The following is a 19,516-nucleotide window of genomic DNA, read 5'->3' as shown; positions in this document are numbered from 1 at the left end:
CAATTACTTGGCCAAGCATAACACTTCAGTATTTTATGTCCTGTGACTTTCTCTGAAATGAAAAAATCCTGGTGGAGCCCAAAGCTGCAGGAACAGGAGGATGTAGGATGTTTTTTTTAAATTGATGATTCAGTGATGATTCTCGCTGCACAGCTGCTTTTTGGTTGCTCTGTCCACTGAGTGAAGATGCCTGAGATGTTTTTAATCAACAGGTGTGGGGTAATGTCCCACTCTGCTGACTGGCAGGTGGCCAACACTTGAATTTCATTGACCTTTTATTTCGTCACTGCGTCTTTGCCTCCTCTCCTGGAAGGTAACTTTAAGCTGTTTTTTGTCTTTCCTCTTTCCAGTCGGGACAGTGAATTTCACCGCGATCGTGGAGGAAACTCCGCAACAGTCCTCATTAACATTCCCTGTCCGTACACTCAGCACGAAAACCTCCTCTTTTTTTTTAGTGGGTGGCACCGGCGTGCTGCGCGCCTCTTAATTGCGCACCGTGCGTTAAAGGAGCGGATCGCGCATCACGCTGCCTGGAGGCGGACAGTCGCTCCCGGTGTTCGCTCACGGCAGCGGGGAGAGGTGAAGGTTGGGCGCCAGAGGGTCTGGAGGTCCAGGGAAAGGGTGTCGCCCCCTGCGCATCGAGTCCAAGCGCCCCGGACACCACCGTGGAAGCCACGGCGACGCGATCCGCTCCCGCAGTCCGCCGCCGGAGCTCGTGATTCTGACATTTCTGCGGGCAACATGTGCGCCAGGACGGTGTGAAGAAGTGTGACACGGCGGCTTTTTGGGGAGCATTTCTCTCGGATACTGCCAAGTACCCGACGATACGGCGCACCTTGTGTAATAGGTGAGTCCATCAGTTTGTGCCTCTTCCACTCTGCACCTCTGGGGGGGATTGATCGGCCGCTCTGAGAATACCTCTGCGCATCGATTATGTTAAACATCGGATTTGTTGCAAGCCGGGATGAGGGTTTCCGGGCAATTATGAGCAGCTGTGACAGACATAAAGCGTGCCTGTCAGTGCTGCAGAACATGTCACTGCAACACATCCCCATTCATCACAGCGTGTTGCATGATGAGAAAGCTGGAAGTTGAGTTGTCCTGCAGGGAAAATTAACAATTTCTATGCATGTAAGATGAGGAATGGTTCTATCTTTGCTTAAAATTAACAGGACCAGTTCAGAAAATGTTCCCTGAAGTGCTTCATTAGACTGTATTTTTACTCTTTATTCTTAGAAAGAGCAAATATTCCTTTCAGTGCTTGGATGTCCCACTTACAGCTGAGCTTGAGTGTTTTTTTTCCCTTCCACACATAAAGTTTCTAAACACAGACAGCCATGAATCTTCCAACTCAAAGACCTCTGCCCCCAAGTGCCCTTTCAGTGGTTTATTTAGGCAGCATGGCAGCAACAAAGCAGATAATAGGAGAAACTCTCTTAAAATGTTAGAGCAGCATCACCAAATACCTCCATTTGAGAGTGGGGGGTTTCAGCTTTGTTCAGGAACAGTGAGCCCAGTTTAAAGTGTGCTCTAATTGAACCTGCCGGCCACTCTTTCCATTGTGGCAGGAATGTTTGGTTGCCTGCTCTCCACAGAAACCCCCCATTCCCTTTGTTCTAGGGGGGACAATCCTCCAGTGCCATGTGTGCAGTGGGTCTGGGGGGGGAGGGAGTGGGGTCAGTGGGGGTATTGACATCTGTAGCTGACAGCTTCCTCGGGGCGAGCTGACACGCTGTGATACCATGAATGGGTATTAGGGAACATATGAGCGAAGCACTTAACACTAATGAGGACATTTATTCTTTGTGCACGATGCTCAGGGACCTGTTGTACGTCCAGGGAGAACAGCATGTAGCACTGCTGCTCTGTCCTCGTTTATTTAGTGGAACCTGGAGACGATTCGTGGAGGCTTGTAGTTCAGTGACAAAGCTGCTTTAAAGCACCATTAGTCCAGCAGCCTGACACTGAATTGACATGGCTTGATTTATGTAGTTAGAGATCAATTTTAAGTTAAATATATCCACAGAATTCCGCATTCCGTGTTCGGAATAGGCAGTTAATCACGTAGTCTGTCAGAAAACAATCAAATACCCAGTTAAAAATATTCTGTAAAAGTGGTGCAATACTGTGATGTTCAAAAACTGTAAAAATGCAGAAAACTACAGCAAATATTAGTACAAATTTAAGTGCAGTGTAATTTTCTGTTCACACATTGTAAAAGAACAAATTACTGTTTGTAAAAATACAATTATTTGTCATTATTGTGAACTTTTTTTACAGTCAATATGTATTTCTGTAAATCAACAAAACTGAGAAAATCAGCAAAAATGCCAAAATTGCTAGCCATTTTTCAGTCCCAGATAAACGGCAAATATTACCATTTGTAAAAAATACAGATTATAACATAAATAGGGGTCGACCGACTATTGGATTCTTACTCAACATTTTTCCAGTTATTGCTATTTTATTCAAATATATTTCGCATAAATAATCAATCACCCAAATTGATGACTGTTTAATAAATGATAACTACCAACCAATCGTCGTTGCTCATGTCTTGAACAATGATCCGCCCATAGCGCTATTTGACTGTCATGATTAACAACCTATCAACATTGATAAATGTTAACAAGTTGGGTTTATGTTATTATTTAAATATAGTTAATATGTTTGCAGAAACATTTCAATGGCTGAGGCTGAAACAAAAGTTTTGCAGGCTTGGTGATGCAACAGGGAAAGTCAGATCCATCCTGTGGGAACTATGAAAGTCTGTAGAAAATTTTCATACAATTGCTGATGAGATGTTTCAGTTTGGACCAAAGGCAGATTGACAGATCAACACCAAATGTGCTCGGCTTGTCTCCAGGTCGATATCCTCTCGTTCTCATTGGTCAGATGATTGCTGGTGTTACTTTCATGTGGAGAAAAGCGCTGCATCAGCAGCCTCCTAGGATAATCCATTGATTAGTAGGAATACAAGCTTGCCTAAACCTGTGAGAAACATGGTACATTTTCACTTTGAACAAACCCCACCTAAAGGAGACTGCTTGGGTTATCATATTTTATGTTGACTGAACGTTTACTGCGTATTGTCTCCAAATTAATTGACACTATGTAACAGACTCCTCCGTCTGGCTGTATTTTGTTCAAACAGATGGCCTAAAAGTCTAGAGTAAACCTTGCAAATAGAAGTTGGCATCTCAGCTCAACAAAACTGGTCTGTGTTTGATAGTTTTTAGAAATTACATAGAAATCAAATAAAAACAGGTGATGCTGATTTAATCCAAGGCTCGTGTTATCATTTCAGTATAAAACAACCAAGTTAAAATGAGCTGATTTTCTTTTAATACTAGCTTTATGTGCTTATTTATACTTCATTTAGGCCAATAAGATGCGCTAGTAGAATGTATTCAAAAGAATAGGTACCATTTCAGCGACCCAAGATTTTCTTTGCTTGACTACAGCTCTGTTTTTAGCGTCTTTTGCCTGTTTTATACCATTCTCAACTGGATATATTTGGATTTTGGACTGTTGATTGGACCAAACAAGCAATTTGAAGACCTCAGCTTCTGTGTGGGGTATCCTTAGATCATTTATCCCATTCCATATGCTAATCTGTAAGTCAATTAATCTAAAAATAAATGATAGTGAAACTAATCCTGGCTTGCTCTGCTGCCCAATAATGTCCCTCAGGGTTTAACAGTCTGTCCCGGACATGACACTTGTGATTGTGATAAGCTAAATCCCCCTAAAAACCTGATGAAACCTCATAAATTCAAGACTGAGTGAATGACATGAAAACCAATTAGAGGATTTCCCCCTGAGGTTATCACCGACAAACGCTGCCACTTCTTTTTACAGAGTGAAATATGACGGAGGTCGAACTTTTTGTCGGCCATTTTAACACCTTCCTTTTAGGTGAGATATCTGCTGTCAACTTTAGAGGATTTTTTCTTTTAGAGGGCCGTGGCTCGGCAATCTCCAGCTGCTCTCTTATCACGAGCATCAGGAAAAATCTACATGAACTCTGAAAAAAACACCCGGAAAGTATCAGCTCCTAAACAAACTTATCAGGGAATTGGCAGGAAAAGGGAAAATCTGGTTACTGACTCCTGCGGCAGAGCGTCCACTGGTGGGAAAGCGTTGTGTGGGAATGTTGCGCTGTGAGCAGCTTTCTGTGCTTGTAAGTAAAGCATCCCTCATGACTGGTAGCGAGTGGTACACCGTTGAGGAGGAATGTCACCCCCCCACGGGCCCCTCACGCCCAACAGTATGAAGGCAGGATGGACTTTGCACCTTTCTCCATCCTGACAAAACAGCAAGTGGCCAAAACAGGATTTCAGCCAAGCAACGAGGGAGGAACGCCAGCTCTGCGCCTGCGTTTCTTTTTCCTGTGTTTTCCAAATGCCATGCAGTATTAACGAAGGCCCTCAGCTGCTTTCCAAATGACTTTCATTTAAGCTGAGAGGGGGCTCATACAGGGGGGGAGAGGTGGCAAAAGCCGCTCTATTCAACCGAGAAGAAAAATAAATGTTTCCCCCCCTCGGCCACTTATGATCGTATCGGCTAAAGAGCGTTCCCATAGGAGCAGAAGGAGCCTGGGCCAGTCAAGCGGAGCTGCCCTCTCTCTTTCAAGGTGTTGACATTTGAAAGCCATTCTACTGTATACAGTCGTATCAGAACTGGCTCTGTTTGCCCATTGGGGGGTATCAGAGTGAATAATGTACCATGTGGGGCCTCAGGTAAACAAAAGAGTTCTTTGGCAGCAGTGCTATTGAACCCACCTGCCCAAATGCAGCCGAGGCCACAGGAGGGGCAGATAGATGAAGAAAAAGACGGGGGCGTTGGTAATGAATAACTCACCGTTATGATGATTAAAGGGGGCGATGGGTACGGCGAGATAAGAGCGTGGGGACCGTCGGAGCATGAGGTGTTTACAAGGGGAATTCCTGGCATTCCTCGGCTGCAGCCATGCCACTCCGATCTTCTCCTCCACCCTCTGATGGTTAACCTCTGTGCCAAGAGGGACCCAAGGGGCAGGAAAGGGCCCATAAGTTCCATCTCAGTAGAAACCTGCAGTTATGTAACAGCAAACTTTAAGTGAGATCTTTTAGATTTTGGAATATTCTCTGGAGAGTTGTATGTTTTAGCGGTGAGTGAAAAATGTGAAAGATGTTCAACATAATCGATCTACTCTAAAACGATAGAGCTTTTAATGTATGTTTCTTGAAGAACTTTTATTGGTAGCTGGTTAACATCTTCACCTACAGCATCAGAGCTGTTTTTTAGCCACACTATAGCAGGTTAAGTATGTGGGTTTGTCTGTGGTTCAGACTGAAATAAAACTATTGGGAAAGTCGCTATTAAATCTGGTACAGACATTCATGGTCCTCAGAGGATGCATACTAATGACTTTGTAAGGTATCTTTGCACTGATTTTTCTTTCAGCATCATCAGCAAAGTTTTGCCTCTGAGATCTTCTTTTTTAGTGTTTTTTTTTTCTGTTCCTCGCTCATTTTGCTGCTCATATGTGGAGTCTTTCAGAAAACCATGCAAGAATGATTAAATTTGAGCAAATCCTGCCCGAGCAGACAAACTTTTTATGCATATTAGTCATAGAAAATGAGAACCGAGGGAGTTTTCTTTTGAGTTTCAGTTAATTTCTACATCTTACTTCACACTATGCAACTATTTTGCATGTGCACATCGTAGTGCCACTGCTGGAACGATAATACGTGCAGCCCCACTTTCCAATATTACCATCATCCTTAATTGTGTCGTTGCTAATGAGCAAATATTAGCATGCTGAAATGCTCAATGAAAGCCAGGATAAACATGCACCTATTAAGCACTGTTATTGCATGTTATGTGTCATTTAGCTAAATGGAGCCTCACAGAGCAGTTACCGTCACTGCAGACTAGTTTGTCTTTTCAAATTGAGATTTTTTTTTCCAAGCAAATCTGCATGTATTTCAGCTGCTCCAACAAAAGACTGGGTTTTGTCACATTCTCTGTGCGCAGGTTGAAATAATCTCTGGTGCCTTTTAGTACGAGGAAGTCATAAGGCTCGGCTTAAGTCTAGTCTTTATCCCTGCAGCTTATAAAACAGTTTTCTATTTCTTTTTTTCACAAGCAAAACCTCTGAGTTGGACACTTGCTAGCTGAGCAACTGTGTTTCATCTTGCTGCATTCTGTTTGAAGAGTGTAAGTTTTTTAGGAGCCGCTTTAATCCAGCTGCTTTATCGTGTAGAAAATCTCTAAAACAAGCCCAGGAGGAAGATCACGGTTTTACCCACATGTAAAAAAGAAAAAAAAAAAAGTGAAACACAGGGAGAGTTTTGTTCTTTGGGCCACCTCGAGACATAGAGGGTTTGTGGTTCGGGATCAATCGGTGCCCTTTTTTTTTTTTTTTAATGCAGTGCAGATGACTGGATCTAATAGGATTATGAGAAGGCCCCTGGTGGGAGGACAAGAAGTCCAGGGGCAGTCGCACCGGCAAAAACCCCAGCCTGGGTTCAGCCTCTGGGGAGGGGTCATGTGATGGAGGGGACAACACTAGCAGGTGTCGCACTGATGATTACAGGGTCTGAGGCTGGGGCCCACCTATGAGAATTACTCAGAGCCTCTAATGGATGGCAGGTTGTGACCCTAGCTAACAAGGAAGCAAATTGCAACCCTCTCACCCAGAAAAGTGCTATTCTATCAAAAAACAGAGAGCCTCTAGTCTTTGGTTTCCTTGGCAACTTCTTCAATCTGGATATTCGTCAGCGCTCGAACTTCTCGCAACACCAAAAAGCATAAAGATCCTTTCATTGAGAATATGTGAGTAGATGTTGGTTCTGCTTTGTGGATACAGCTCACTATATTTGTTCCTTTTTTTTGATGTGCTTGAAATCAAACCTTGTTCCGTCGGCCAGACTCGTCAGCATGACGGAGGCTGCAGATTAAAGTGGCACCATATGTTTGGGAATGACTCCCCACTCCTTCGCCCCAAACACCATGGTAGAGCTCATCATTATTAGGCTCCTATGTCACTGTCAGCAGCTAATTGTTGCGGTGGATTGAGGTGACAAGAGGGAACAACTCCCCTATCTCGTCTTACAATGCTTGGTCATCTTTGCCTTACCCTTCCTGCTTTGTGAGTCGAAGTATTTGTAATCACCTGCCAAGGCCGGCATTTGATTTTCTAACTACCCTTGTTCCGGCTGTTTTAGTCCAAGAAAAAGGAGCCAGGAATGGAAATCTGGAGCTTCTGAGTGTATAAAACCATTGTTGTCTTTCTGTGCCCTGCTCGTGCCGCATATGGCTCATTTCATGGCCGCTGGAGAGTCTGATTGATGGGCTGGAGAGCGGCGCAGATGATGTAGTTCACATCCAGCGCTTGGCAAGGCGAGAGCCGAGTCCTCGGCCAGGTCACATGAGGTAAAAGGAGATGTACAGTACATGGGAGAAGGAAGAGGATTTGTCAGCGTAACGGAGTGCACAATGTGCCAAGAAACTCCTTAGAACAAAAGCAGAGAAAAGGTGAATGTTAGGCTACATGACAGCTTGTGTGCAGAGCAGAATGGAGATACACAATGTCTCTGATGTCTTCCTCGCCAAAGGTGTCACGGGAGATGACATTTCAGTGTAATCACTGCATTAACCACCTCTGGGAGAACTCCTCAAATATGAAACCTTCAGCACTTGTCACCCCCAATTAGAGAGCAGAGTAGACACTTTTTCTCCCGTCCTCCTGCTCTGACTCGCTCTCTAGTCTGAGAGATTTGCGTCCCCCGGGGGGCTGGAAGCTGTCTGGTAATCTGAGACAGCATTAATACTCAATAAGATGGAGCCAGGCGTCACAACCGCAAATTAATTTCGTAAACAGAGCGGCATGGGGAGGGGAAAAAAAGCAACTGTAAAATGACACAGTGGGATTTTGCCTGGCGTGTGTGTTGGTAGATGCTGGCAGGGATACTGGTTTGTGGCAGCTCCATCGCCATGGAGACAGTGGCATTATCATGTAGGGAGGACGCTGATGCTCAAGTGACACGATTGGCAGCGGAAAGGAGCAGCAAAATCTGACTGGACAGCAACTGGCTTCACATTTTTACCTCCATGTGTTTCTGTCAGGTGCAGTGATCCACAAGATTCACGTTCACACCCAGATTATCTCAGGCGCACCGAGAATGCCGCCGCTGTACACGACACGCAGCTTGAAGCCAAGTGAAACTGCTGCTGGAATGACTCCCCTCTCCTCCCCACCTCCCCCTGCCAAAAGAGGAGAGTAGTGTCCTTTGGGGGGGGGGGGTGACTTGACGTTTTGGGTTTTGTCAGAAGCTGCAAATAAATTGGACACGCTGGTCGCTGCGCAGGCTGTTTGTGCTGTAAACACACTGCGGCTCGCCGTGCTGGACAAACATACTGTAGTAACTGCAATTATTTTTCTGCTCCCTTTCAGCGCCGTAATGAGAGTTTAAGCATCTCCTGCTGTTAGTACAAGTCCATATTCTTCTTGTTTTCTTTGCAAAGGATTATATTACCGGTTTACCAAATTGTCTGTCCTGATTGATTTGGTCACACAGGATTTCTGCCACTAACAGCTGATTAGTGATAACCCAAATTAATAATGCATATCCCAGAGTTCCTTTAGAAAAAGAAAAAGCAACATCTGTTCCATTTAGAGTGCAGCTAAACAGTCTGTTGTTCTGTTTTCAGTCAGCTACTGTCATCTGCTTTGTGTCCAGTATCTGCTGGTCTAAGTGCAAGTGGATCCCTTGTATGTGGGGAATTTTTTGTGTAGGACAGACAAGGAAAGTGCTATGTTGAGAGGTAGTACAGAGGGAATGGACACTGAATGGCTATTCAATAAAAAATGCCAGAAATAGTAACAAAAATGAGATAACATCGCCAAATCTTATAATGCTATGTTATTGTTATCTGACCATCATCTAGGATGGATTACAGAAAGGGAGAAATGGGCAGCTGCATCATGTCTAAAGGCTCTGTATTTTAAAAAATAGATGCAGCCTGCAGGTCTGACTAGTAAGAACAGTGCAGAAGTGCTTTATTTTTTTTCTAAGGGCCACCAGAGGGTGACTCCTCTAGTTGCAAAAAGAAGTCAAATTGTATAGAAATCTATGAGAAAATGACCCAACTTCTCATTTGATTTGTTACATCGGTAAACATTTTCCTAATGAGTTTATGGTCTCAGTTGTTAGTTTCAAGTCACCTTCAATACAGCATGGTGTTTAACTTGTAAGTTATGGTCCTATTTAGAGGAAAATAGACGAGAAAGCAGGGTATTTTGCATGGTGTGGCTACTTTATGACGGGGAGGTTGCTACTGTATGAGTTTTTGTAATGTGCCTTTGTTCTCAGTCAAATCCACCCTTTTGGTTGTCATATACAATTAAAAAAACAAACAAACAAAAAGACAGTCGACAGCCAAAATGCCAAATGTGAGGCCTCAAATCAGTGGTCTACAAACCAGTGGGTGACATCACTGTGGCTACGTCCATCTTTTACGTACAGTTGATACCACAGGTCCACCATGCTACTTTGAGCCTCCTTGTCTCCTCTGACCTCCTGTCAGTCTTGAAGGATGTCTCGTTTCCTGAAATGCAAATGCCGAAGAGGTATGAGCAAGGATGCACAGCTGTATCCTTAGTGAAAGTCCATATACAAACTATTATAGGACATATGTACAGTCACTGTGTACTCTGTTGAGAGTCACAACTCTTTTATTTTACTTTGTGTTCAATCCAAAGATTACAATGTATGAAATGTGTACATTCCCATCACATCATGCCATGTTCTTAATTGTTTTAGAAGTAAATCTGTTCTGTAAGTTGTCAAAAGCACTATTCTGTGTAACTGACGAAGATAAAACACAACAGTATGCTATAACAAAAAATGGACAGATGATGCAGCTGCACCACCCGTCATATTTAATTGCCGTTACTTTTAAACAACAGCTCCAAGGCAACGATGTCTGATTTTGTTAAATGCCTGTTGCTTCAACTCCCCTCTTCTCGTGTCTGTTCTTTGCCTCCTCCTCCGCATGTTTCTGTGATCGGAGGAAACGAGAGCAGAGGAGTTGAGGAAAGGAACCGAGGATGTGCCAACTGAGAATTGAGAAGAGGGGTTTGTCTTTGTCGTCCACCCACCGGGCATCAATCTTCTTTTGTGTTTGCACCTTCAGTCACTCCACAGCAAGCATAAAACGCATCTATTCCCTTCTTGCATTTCTGATATTACTGATCTCTATATACCATTACTGTTTTCTGTTATTTTTTTTCCAAAGTGGCATTTGATTAAGTAAGTGCATTACACTGAATAGATTTTAAAAGTATAATTTGCATTAAACAGAAAGAAACCAATGGATATCTGGAATAGTACATTAAACTGGAAAAATTTTGAAGAAATTGATGTCCTGCTATTATTGTACATAAATTAGAATTTTTTGAAGTACATTTTATTTTGAAAAGGTAGTGTATGTCCCAAAACATGGTCTGTTCCTATTTAACATCTGAGCTTTTACTTTGAAAGTCTCACATAGTTTACAGAATCCTGTTGACTCTGTAAATACAGGAGTTTTTCATGGGCTATGAAATTGAGACTTTTAAGCTGAAGTTTCTACTGTAAAATAAAAAAAAAAAGAGAAAACCGAGCTAAAGGATTTCAAACGTGGCAGGGTTTTGGCACTTCCCATTCATTTCGATGACGATGTTAAACGCAGTGTTTTACATATTTTGTAAAACCCATATGACGAATTTCTACCAAAAGTCATGTTTTATGGGATTTTGGAAGAATTTATAAGAATATGCCCAAGGAATAGTAGTAAGTGTGCTTTAATGCTTTGGAATTGGCTAACTTAATATATTCAAAGTTGTAAAACATGCATAGTTTGGTTTGCATGTCTGGCACAATGGTTAGCTGCTTTGTAGTAAACAACAACGTGCAAAACCACTGGAATGGGCTTCTTCAATTGCGCTGCACGCAAACTCATCTGCTGCAGAAACTGTCACCGCAGCAACTCTTAAAATAATGTCAGTGAGGTTTGGCCATTTCTTCTGCCTTCCCCTGGGCACTCACTCCATTCTTCACTCCTCCACTAATAATAGCTCCTGCTGCTCTCTCCGCCATATTGTCCCATGTCCAACATCACGCAGAAGAGAGAGGCGGCAGAGCGATTGGAGGCTGAGACACCTGCAAATCCTCTCCCAGCCAGCTCCTGTCTCCCTGCAGGGCCGAGCATCTGACATTTAACTACGCCAGCCGTAAACAGGCCACTGGAATGCCATTGACATTCATTTTGTCTGGCACAGTTTTGTTTTTTTGTTTTTGCTGATTGTGTCTCTGCAACTCTGCTTGGTGGTTTAAATGTGAGCTTTTCGCTGCTTTTCTTTATTTTATCTTATATTTGTGTATTCTGCAGCTCATTAAGTCACTTGAAAACATCATCTTGTGCTCTGGGAAACTATTTTTCACACTGTTCAGCTCTCACTATGTGTGTAGGTGCACGGCTATATTTAGCAGTGAGCTGAACATTCTTTCAACAAGTGATAAAGACAATAGTTGCTGTTTTTACTGGAAGCAAGCGAGCTGTCGGACAAAACACGGTGAGGCCTGTAACCAAGGACTATTTTCATTGCTGAATAGCCCCTTAAGCCCGAAGCTATTCTTCGAAATTCCCACCTGATGAAACATCCCCACTTTTAGCAAGTACAAGCTCAACAACTATAAGGCCAGCACGAACAAAAATTGTCTCTATTGATGAGAACCACTTGGGAGATTGTTGAAATGCCTCCTGCTAATCAAAACTGTAAATTCAGAGAGTAAACAACAGCCTTGTATTAATGAATCACTAAGTACTGGTGCGATTGAACCTGTTCTAAAACATCTAAACTGCCACTATATCAAATTTGATGCAACGGAAACAAACCAGACTAATGCTGCATCCATTTATTTGCAGTAGTACTGAGCAGCCTCTTCACTGAATGCTCCACACTCTGCAAGCTTCTAAAAATGTGCTGACACTTTAGTCAATTAGGCAGCTGGTCGATAAAATAGTGAAAATTGGCTGTGATGGTTTCACAGAGACCTTCAAATGTCCAAAAAAGCAAAGATGTGCAGTTTTTTTACAATTAAAAAAACACACAGAAATATTAAAAAAAATCTTTGCATTTAAGGACTCAAACACTCAATCAGTTGAGAAAACGGCTCTAAACACAATCGGATTGAGGAGAAATATAAGAAATGGATGAGATACTATGACAACAGTTACAACGCTAGCTCAAAGTCAGGCTAATTTGATCACCAGCAGCATTTAAGTGCACTGGGTCAAGCCAGTTCCATTTTTTTTAATATAAAAAATTAAAAGTAATATAATGAATTATTAAGGTGTATTTTATATATATAGCCAGTAGGGGGTGACTCCTTTGGTTGCAAAAGGAAGTCTGGTTGTATAGAAGTCTATGAGAAAGTGACCATAATTCTCACTTAATTTATTACCTCAGTAAGCATATTTCTAATGGATTTATGGTCTTAATCACTTGTTCCAAGTCTCCGTTAATGCAACATAATGTTGATTTTGTAAATTGTGGTCCCATTAACAGTAAAATAGATGATGAAACAGGGTATGTTTCAGGGCAGGGCTACCAGTCCTCCTTGCTTGTCATGTTCGATTTAAAAAAAATAAATAAATAAAAATAAAAAAATAAGATGATGGCCATAAAGCCTGTGTACCGTAATAGTAGTGTATTGATAATTAATTAATTAATACTATTTCTATGACACTTTTCATAGATGAGACGGAAAATGAATAAAATTCTGAACAATCAGAGTAGATTCGACAAATGAAACGCAGGGCTCCAGACTGCGACTAAATGGTCGCATTTTGCGACCAAAATTTGAGCGAATGCGAGTAAATTTTTCATCTACTCGCGCAGGTGCGACAAGTAAATTTGCCGATTTTTTTTATTTTTTTTATTTATTGTTTAAAAATTACTATTGAGTATTTTTTGTTGCTGACAAACTTCTGCTCCACACTTCAGCCCAGTAGACAGTAATGCGTAAATGAGGTGGTTTACCAACTGACATTAACTCCAAAAGAAGAAAGGAGACGAACACCAAAGAAGAAGAAGGCGAGTGGGGGGGGGGGGCGAATGATGGGGACTTTTCGGCAGCGTCTTCGTCATGCCAAGAAACCTCTCCTTAGAGAAACACTTCCTGTGCTGCTGGAATGGTCACAAAATAAAAGCCCGTAGCATTAAAAATATGCCTTCAAAATAAAAGCCTGAAGGGAACAGTTATTTTAACACTAGCAAAACAAAGGCTTGCCAAAATTGATGAACTGATCAACAGACATTTATAAGAGTAATTTACACTTGATTCGATATAAATACATAACGTGCACATGCATAACACATGCCTGTGCTCAGCACAAGGTCTTTTTTATGACAGATTTCATCCCACAGAAATGATACAACAACTGAGCAGCCTTGGTGGAGTACTGCACTCTGAGTGCTTTTCTTGTTATGTTTTGTCAAGTGCTGCACAGTGAAATGGGAATTGAAAACATAGTTTCCGCATTTACTGTGCAAGTATTTATCAGTAATACAGTTAAAATGAGAGGAAATGTGAATATTTACTTTGCAAGTCGATTTTGGTGTGCGCCCCTAAATTTTCTGGTTGCGCTCCTAAAATTTTAAGTTGGGGGCCACTGTGCTCCTAGGGAAAAAAGTTAGTCTGGAGCCCTGAAACATGTTTTGGAACTGGAAAAACAAACCTTTGGACAGTACTAAAAGGCTTTAGAAAACATTACTGGTTATGCAATTAGGATCCTCTAAAAGTATCACCCTCGTTGGACAGCACACGTCACCACTATGATCAAACCATCAAATGAAAAATGGTGTTCGTCCATCCAGTTACCGCAGCGAGATGCAACGCTGCTGCTCTGCTGCATTTTTCTTCTAATTTGTCATCACGGCGCCCATGATTTATGATAATCTCATGCACTTCTCTGATGAAATAGAGCAATCATTTTCTTTACGCTGTTCATTCTTTCACCTTTTTGATGCAAGAACCGAGGGGCGGGGATCATCTGCGGTTTATCGCTTCATCACGGACCGCCCGCCAAACAAATCACCCCCAAGCTCAGCTCTTTTCCTCAGCTTCATCTCCAGCCTACCGTGGCATTGAACCACCATTTCATCCATAATATTAACCACTGCTGGCTCCGTATGTGTGTGTGGTGTTGTTGCAGATCTCATCCAAACCACACTGACTGTGGCTCGTTCCTCTACTGTTTACCTATTCATTAATTCAGCCATGAGCGATGGCACAAGCCTACCAAAGCTCCTCATCCTCTGATAATTAAATGTCTATTTCTGAGGCATTTTTCTCCTGGAGAGCATCTTTAAAAAGTGACACACATGCACGCACACTCTTTCTGAGAAGCTGCCGGTGGGCATCGCGGGCTACAGTTGGTAATTAGCGTGCTGAGCGGTTGCACTGATTGCTTCATTAGTTCTCCGATACGCATCTGTGAGAGACATTTGATGGATGTTGCATGTTTGAGAGTAATCCGCAGCTAAAGCTTCTTACGCTGTGTGTGCATCGAGCTCTTTAAACGTCGAGGTTGCTTCACACCTACAGGAACAAGGCCAAAGTTGCGTTCCTATAAGGAGCTTACACCGTGATCTTGATCCTCTTGCACCGAGCTCAACGCAACATCAAACCTCCGCGCAAACAATCGCAGTCGCTGTGTTGCTCAACGTGAATCCTGTGGTGCCTCCAGTGCTCCTGGTGTGGTGGAGGGTTGAGAAACAGAGGTTTTTTTTTTAGGAGAGCTGCTGAGTCTGGTGCTGTGAGCAGAGCACCAATTATCAACCCAGTTACATAAGGATTATTTCCGTGCACTGAGATATTAACGAGGCTGTGTGTAATTGGAGGCTTTAGGGATCGACAACATGTTTAATCTTTGAAAATGAAGGTTTCTGATTGTGGTTATGTTGGATTGGGTTTCCTTTTCAGATTAGTGCGCTGAATTCGGCACTAAACTTACTGGTTTTCATTACAAAATAGCCAGATTGAATAATCTATTGAGATCTGCTGTTATACCGTTGCACCATTGGGATCTTGTTAGTGCTGTGATGTGAACATCCACTGTGGTTAAGAATATCACAAAGCTGCCAGCCTGCCTGTAAACTCTTGTCTCAAAGTAAAATGCTGAATATCGACTGGTCCCAGATTCTCAGGGGAACTTTTGCAGTTTTTCTCAGTTTTTGTTGTCTTTGTGCAGTGAAACTATGTGGGGTTTGTATTGTTGGTCGGACAAAACAAACATTTTCACCACTGCTCTTGAAAATGGTTGTGAATGTAGGGTCATTTCTCAGTTTCTCATCCTAATGTCTCTCTCTGATCATTAATTAAACTCCTTAAATTCATATCCATGGATTAAAATAGTTGATTTTAAGTTCTTCTGTGCCTTTTAAATGACTTAAATGTTGCTCCACTCCTTTTTCTTCCATTACAATCTATAAAACAATTTCAGTTTTCTATTCTCACCACTTAAGTGCATATTTTCAAGATAAACATTCTAACTTACTGATTTAGATGAACATTTTTTAAAATATGAGGATCTAGGTTGGGTTTAGGGTCTTTCCATTGCAGGTCAAGCACACCAGCTCACCTACAACTCTGCACAAACAAAGCTATTACAAAAAAAATGCTGTAATATTGGAATGAATTAGCTGTATGTGTACTAAAACCAACTCTGAAGAAGAATAATGGCACATAAAACCTGACTGTGCAGGCCGACAGGTTTGTTTTTATGTTTAAACCCGGGACGTCTAACTCCATGTTTTTTGAGATTTTCGCCAGTAGACTGCAGTTTCCAGGTGGAAATGCTCCACCATTGTGTTGACTGCTTATTTTGCTCATTATGTGTCTTCCAACACTTTAAAAAAACACCATATGGTCATGTCAAAGTGAAGAAACCTCTTGATTTTCACCAGATTGGGGTCTTTTAATGATGAATAACTTGGCAAACAAGCAGCTTTATCAAAACTTAAAATAATAATTAGCTTTTACTTCAACTAAATCACTTCTGCAGTTGAAAAAAAAAAACTGTATTTGAAAATCTTTCATGTGTTTGTGTGGGAAAGTTCCTTCGATTCAATAGATTTGCTTCTATTTGTAGTAAACTATTTATGTGCTTTAGATACAGTGTCCTTGCATTTCAAAAAGACCCAAAACATCCTCTATGCTATCAATCTTTTGTTGTTAAAAAGCGTTAGAATGAGTCCAAGTGACCAACAATGTGCAGAATCTGGTTCTTTGAAAGAGTTCTTCACAAGCGACTCTTTTGCCATCGACAAGCGAGATTGTTCAGATTCTGCCGTTTATAATTTGTTGCTTTCTTGATAACAACGCAAGCATGGCGGGAGGCTGTCTGCTCTGTGCTATTAATCCAAGCAGTGTGTCACAACTCTGCCACTCCGACATCTCCTTCCTCTGGAACAGGACTCCCACCGGACCGGCCTCAGTAGGGCCTCACTTTAAAATGTCAGCCCTGTCAGGTCCTCGTGGCATCAAATCTTCCATCATCTCCAGGTAAACACGAGTCCCAGAGCTGCTGCTGGGAATTCAGGTTTAAGTCATCACATGTGCAGCTCCAAAGCAAATACAGCCTCTTTAAACTCTGAGCTCTCCTGAAGAAGATGCTTCACTTGTGTCCGGATAGAAGCAACAGGGCTTCATCACTCACAACCAAGACATGCTTTAGGTATCTTTGTGTTGCAGCACGTGCCCTTTAGTCTCAGCGTAACCGGCTTATTATGCCTCTGGTCGGTTTGGGGGAAATTGGGCAGTTCATCCATAAGTAAATTCTCCAGTTTCAGGCCAATTGTCCTTGTTTAGTTTCTGCAGCGTGCATCTGCCTTCGTCTGTCAGCCTAAATCACTTGGAAGAGGCCTAATTGACGCGATGTGTATGTATGTGTGTGTGTGATCGTGCAGTGAGCCAGACACACTCAGGACTAGCAGCTCTTGCAGTTAATCCGTCTCACTAATGGTGGGGGATTCAGGGAGAAGAGGGGGGAGGAGAGCGAGGAGAACAATACAGCGTCTCTCCCTCCGTCTCCCTCCTGCACGTGGTCATCGCCCGGCGGGAAATCTCGGGACCTTGGATGTTCTGTACGGATGTTGCTCCTCTCGTTCGCTCGTCCCAGCTGGCTCTCATCGGCCTCTGCTGCACCGCTCAAGGAAACGAGGTACAATACACCCCCCCCCCCCCCTCCAAAAACGCCTCCCAAAAAAAACATCCTCCCCCCCCCCCCCCCCCCCCCCCCACTGCCTTTCGTTCCTGCCATTGTCACCAGACGAGAGGCTGCGTCAGCAGGTAAAATTGGGGATCTGTGCGTAGCGTCAAGAACGTCCTGGAGTTTCTGTGGAGTGTGTGTTGCTTGTTTCTGTAAAAGCTGCGTCTGCAATCCGTGGTTTGAGACAGGAAGAGTGGAGACACAGTGGCAACAATATGTATTTCTTCCTTTGCAATGCAAATTCTTGGGTTGCTGTGTCTAACTCATGGAATGTGACAAAGGGCCTTGTTTCCTGACCTGCTCCGGACGTGGCTCTCGTGTGGTTAATAGATACTTTCAGTAAGATCATTAGTACGCCGACAGGAAAGCGTAAATTCCTCTGGCTGTTGTCACATTTTTGCTCACTTACATCTTCAAATTCCAAATCGTAGCATTGTTCTGATCTAGGAGGATTTCCTAAGTGAGTTTTTTTTTTCCCCTTCATGATTACCTCAGTTTCCTTAGTTTGACTCATGTGTCAGGTGTGGAAGACAATCTGTGTATATTTTTCAATGTTTTCGGGTTGTGACCCCGAAAAGTTCATCAACACACCAGAGGTTTGGCATTAAAGGGTAAAACTATGTAGAAGTCCATTCTTATAGTTTGGATCTGTATGTTTGACAAAATAATCTCACTTCAGTCTCCATTTGCTTGTATTTTGTGAGTTTTTCCACAATAGAAGGCCGTCAAATTTGCGATGTTTCTGCTTACTTTTAATCTGTTTTTTTTATCTCGCGACTTCTTTCAGGGCCAAATCATGTTTTCCATGACAGATGCAGCTGAGGCAGCACAGCCGGTTCTATTGATGCTACAATAGGTTTGCATTGGTCTGTTAGCCAGTACGGCAGCATTGCCCCTCAAATCAAACACAGAAAAACACGCTGAACTCCAGTGGATGTTTCTGAAAGGCTGGCTGTGACTTGGCCCTTTTTACAGGATATATAGCAGAAAGGCTTCACTCTGGACTGTAGCAGCGTGTCAATGTGATTATTCCCAGCTGTACCGAGCACAGTAGACGGACATGGCACAGGATTTCTGGTGCATTTGCAACTTCCTGCTGTGTTTGGGATCCGTCGATGGAAAACGCGCTCAAATCAAAGCACCTCGAAAAGTCCAACAGCGGTTACCTCAATTATCTCCTCTTACTGTTTCTCAAGTTGTTTTTCTGGAAAATGTGGGGTGTGGGCAACTTCTCGGTAGCACATGGACGTCTGCCGAGGAGTTCTTGTGAATTTGGGTGGATTATGAAATTTCCATTATGAATACGTTTGCGGAAAGCATGTGTTTGAACAATGACGCCATGCTGGTTACCAACCCCCATGTTTACAACCTTTTGTTTCATTGCGTTACAGTCTGTGGAGTGTTGCAGCATTAATAGTAATAGTCAGTCACTTGAGTCCCTTCAGACTTTAAACAGCCCTGACGCAACGCCCAGAATAGTTTTTTTTGTCCTTCACCCTCCAGCATGTTGAAATAAGCACACGACCTGCCCCGCTACACGTTCTGTTGATTTGAGCGGATTAAGCTTGTTTATGGTATTGTTCCCTTTATAGTGGTTCAACCTCGGGCTTCTTATTTTTGCATTTTAAAAGAGGAGGACTTGGCTCATGCCCAGAAGACACAACCCTTCGTCTGCCATCTTGCACTGCTACATATTTAATTTCTCCCCCTCAGGGCAATTAAAATAGCTTTCTTGTTCGTGCAGGATACTTTTTGTTAAATGACATGGATCATTTGGGCTTGAATGCAAACGCTGTCCTTCCTTCATATGCAGAGGAGGTCTGGATGTGAGCGTTTCAGTTTGATTTCTTGTAAATCCGTGGACGAATCTCCTCAGAAACGGCGTCACAGAAGAGACTTCTGGTGGGAAGCACTTTGACAAATGGTCCTCCTCAGCTTAATGTTGCAGCGGTTGTGCTGCAGTGCTCGAATAGAGCTTCTGCTGTCACTGGGCCAAAAGTTTGCATCTAAGCCTCATGCTCGCTTGTGTTCTCGCTCACCCAAACAAAGGGTCTTTTAACGATTTACCTGCTCTGTGTAAAAGGTGCGATCGGGGAGGCCTTGTGGTAACCGTGACGCCCGCTGGGAGGCTGAGAGGATAGATGTCGGCTGACGGCACCCTTGGCGTTGCAGTGCTGCTGCTGTGTCATGCTATTTTGTTGTGGTGTCG

The 19,516-nt window shown here is 42.8% G+C and overlaps 1 protein-coding gene across 2 annotated transcripts in view; it reads left to right on the top strand.

The window, feature by feature from the left end:
- Window positions 1–207: 207 nt before the first annotated feature.
- tmem108 (transmembrane protein 108) overlaps window positions 208–19,516 on the top strand; it is a 66,106-nt gene continuing 46,797 nt past the window's right edge. The window contains exon 1 of one of the 2 annotated variants that reach the window (XM_022199377.2): window positions 208–847. The gene's annotated coding sequence lies outside the window, so the exon portion shown is untranslated. Of the gene's footprint in view, window positions 848–17,104; window positions 17,260–19,516 lie in introns of those variants that run through there. The other variant, XM_051940309.1, reaches the window with a different exon arrangement.

The sequence above is a fragment of the Acanthochromis polyacanthus genome, chromosome 20, assembly GCF_021347895.1.
Source record: "Acanthochromis polyacanthus isolate Apoly-LR-REF ecotype Palm Island chromosome 20, KAUST_Apoly_ChrSc, whole genome shotgun sequence".
Classification (NCBI taxonomy): Eukaryota; Metazoa; Chordata; class Actinopteri; family Pomacentridae; genus Acanthochromis; species Acanthochromis polyacanthus.
The sequence above is the reverse complement of the archived record's forward strand: the minus strand, read 5'-3'. Positions and strand labels throughout refer to the sequence as shown.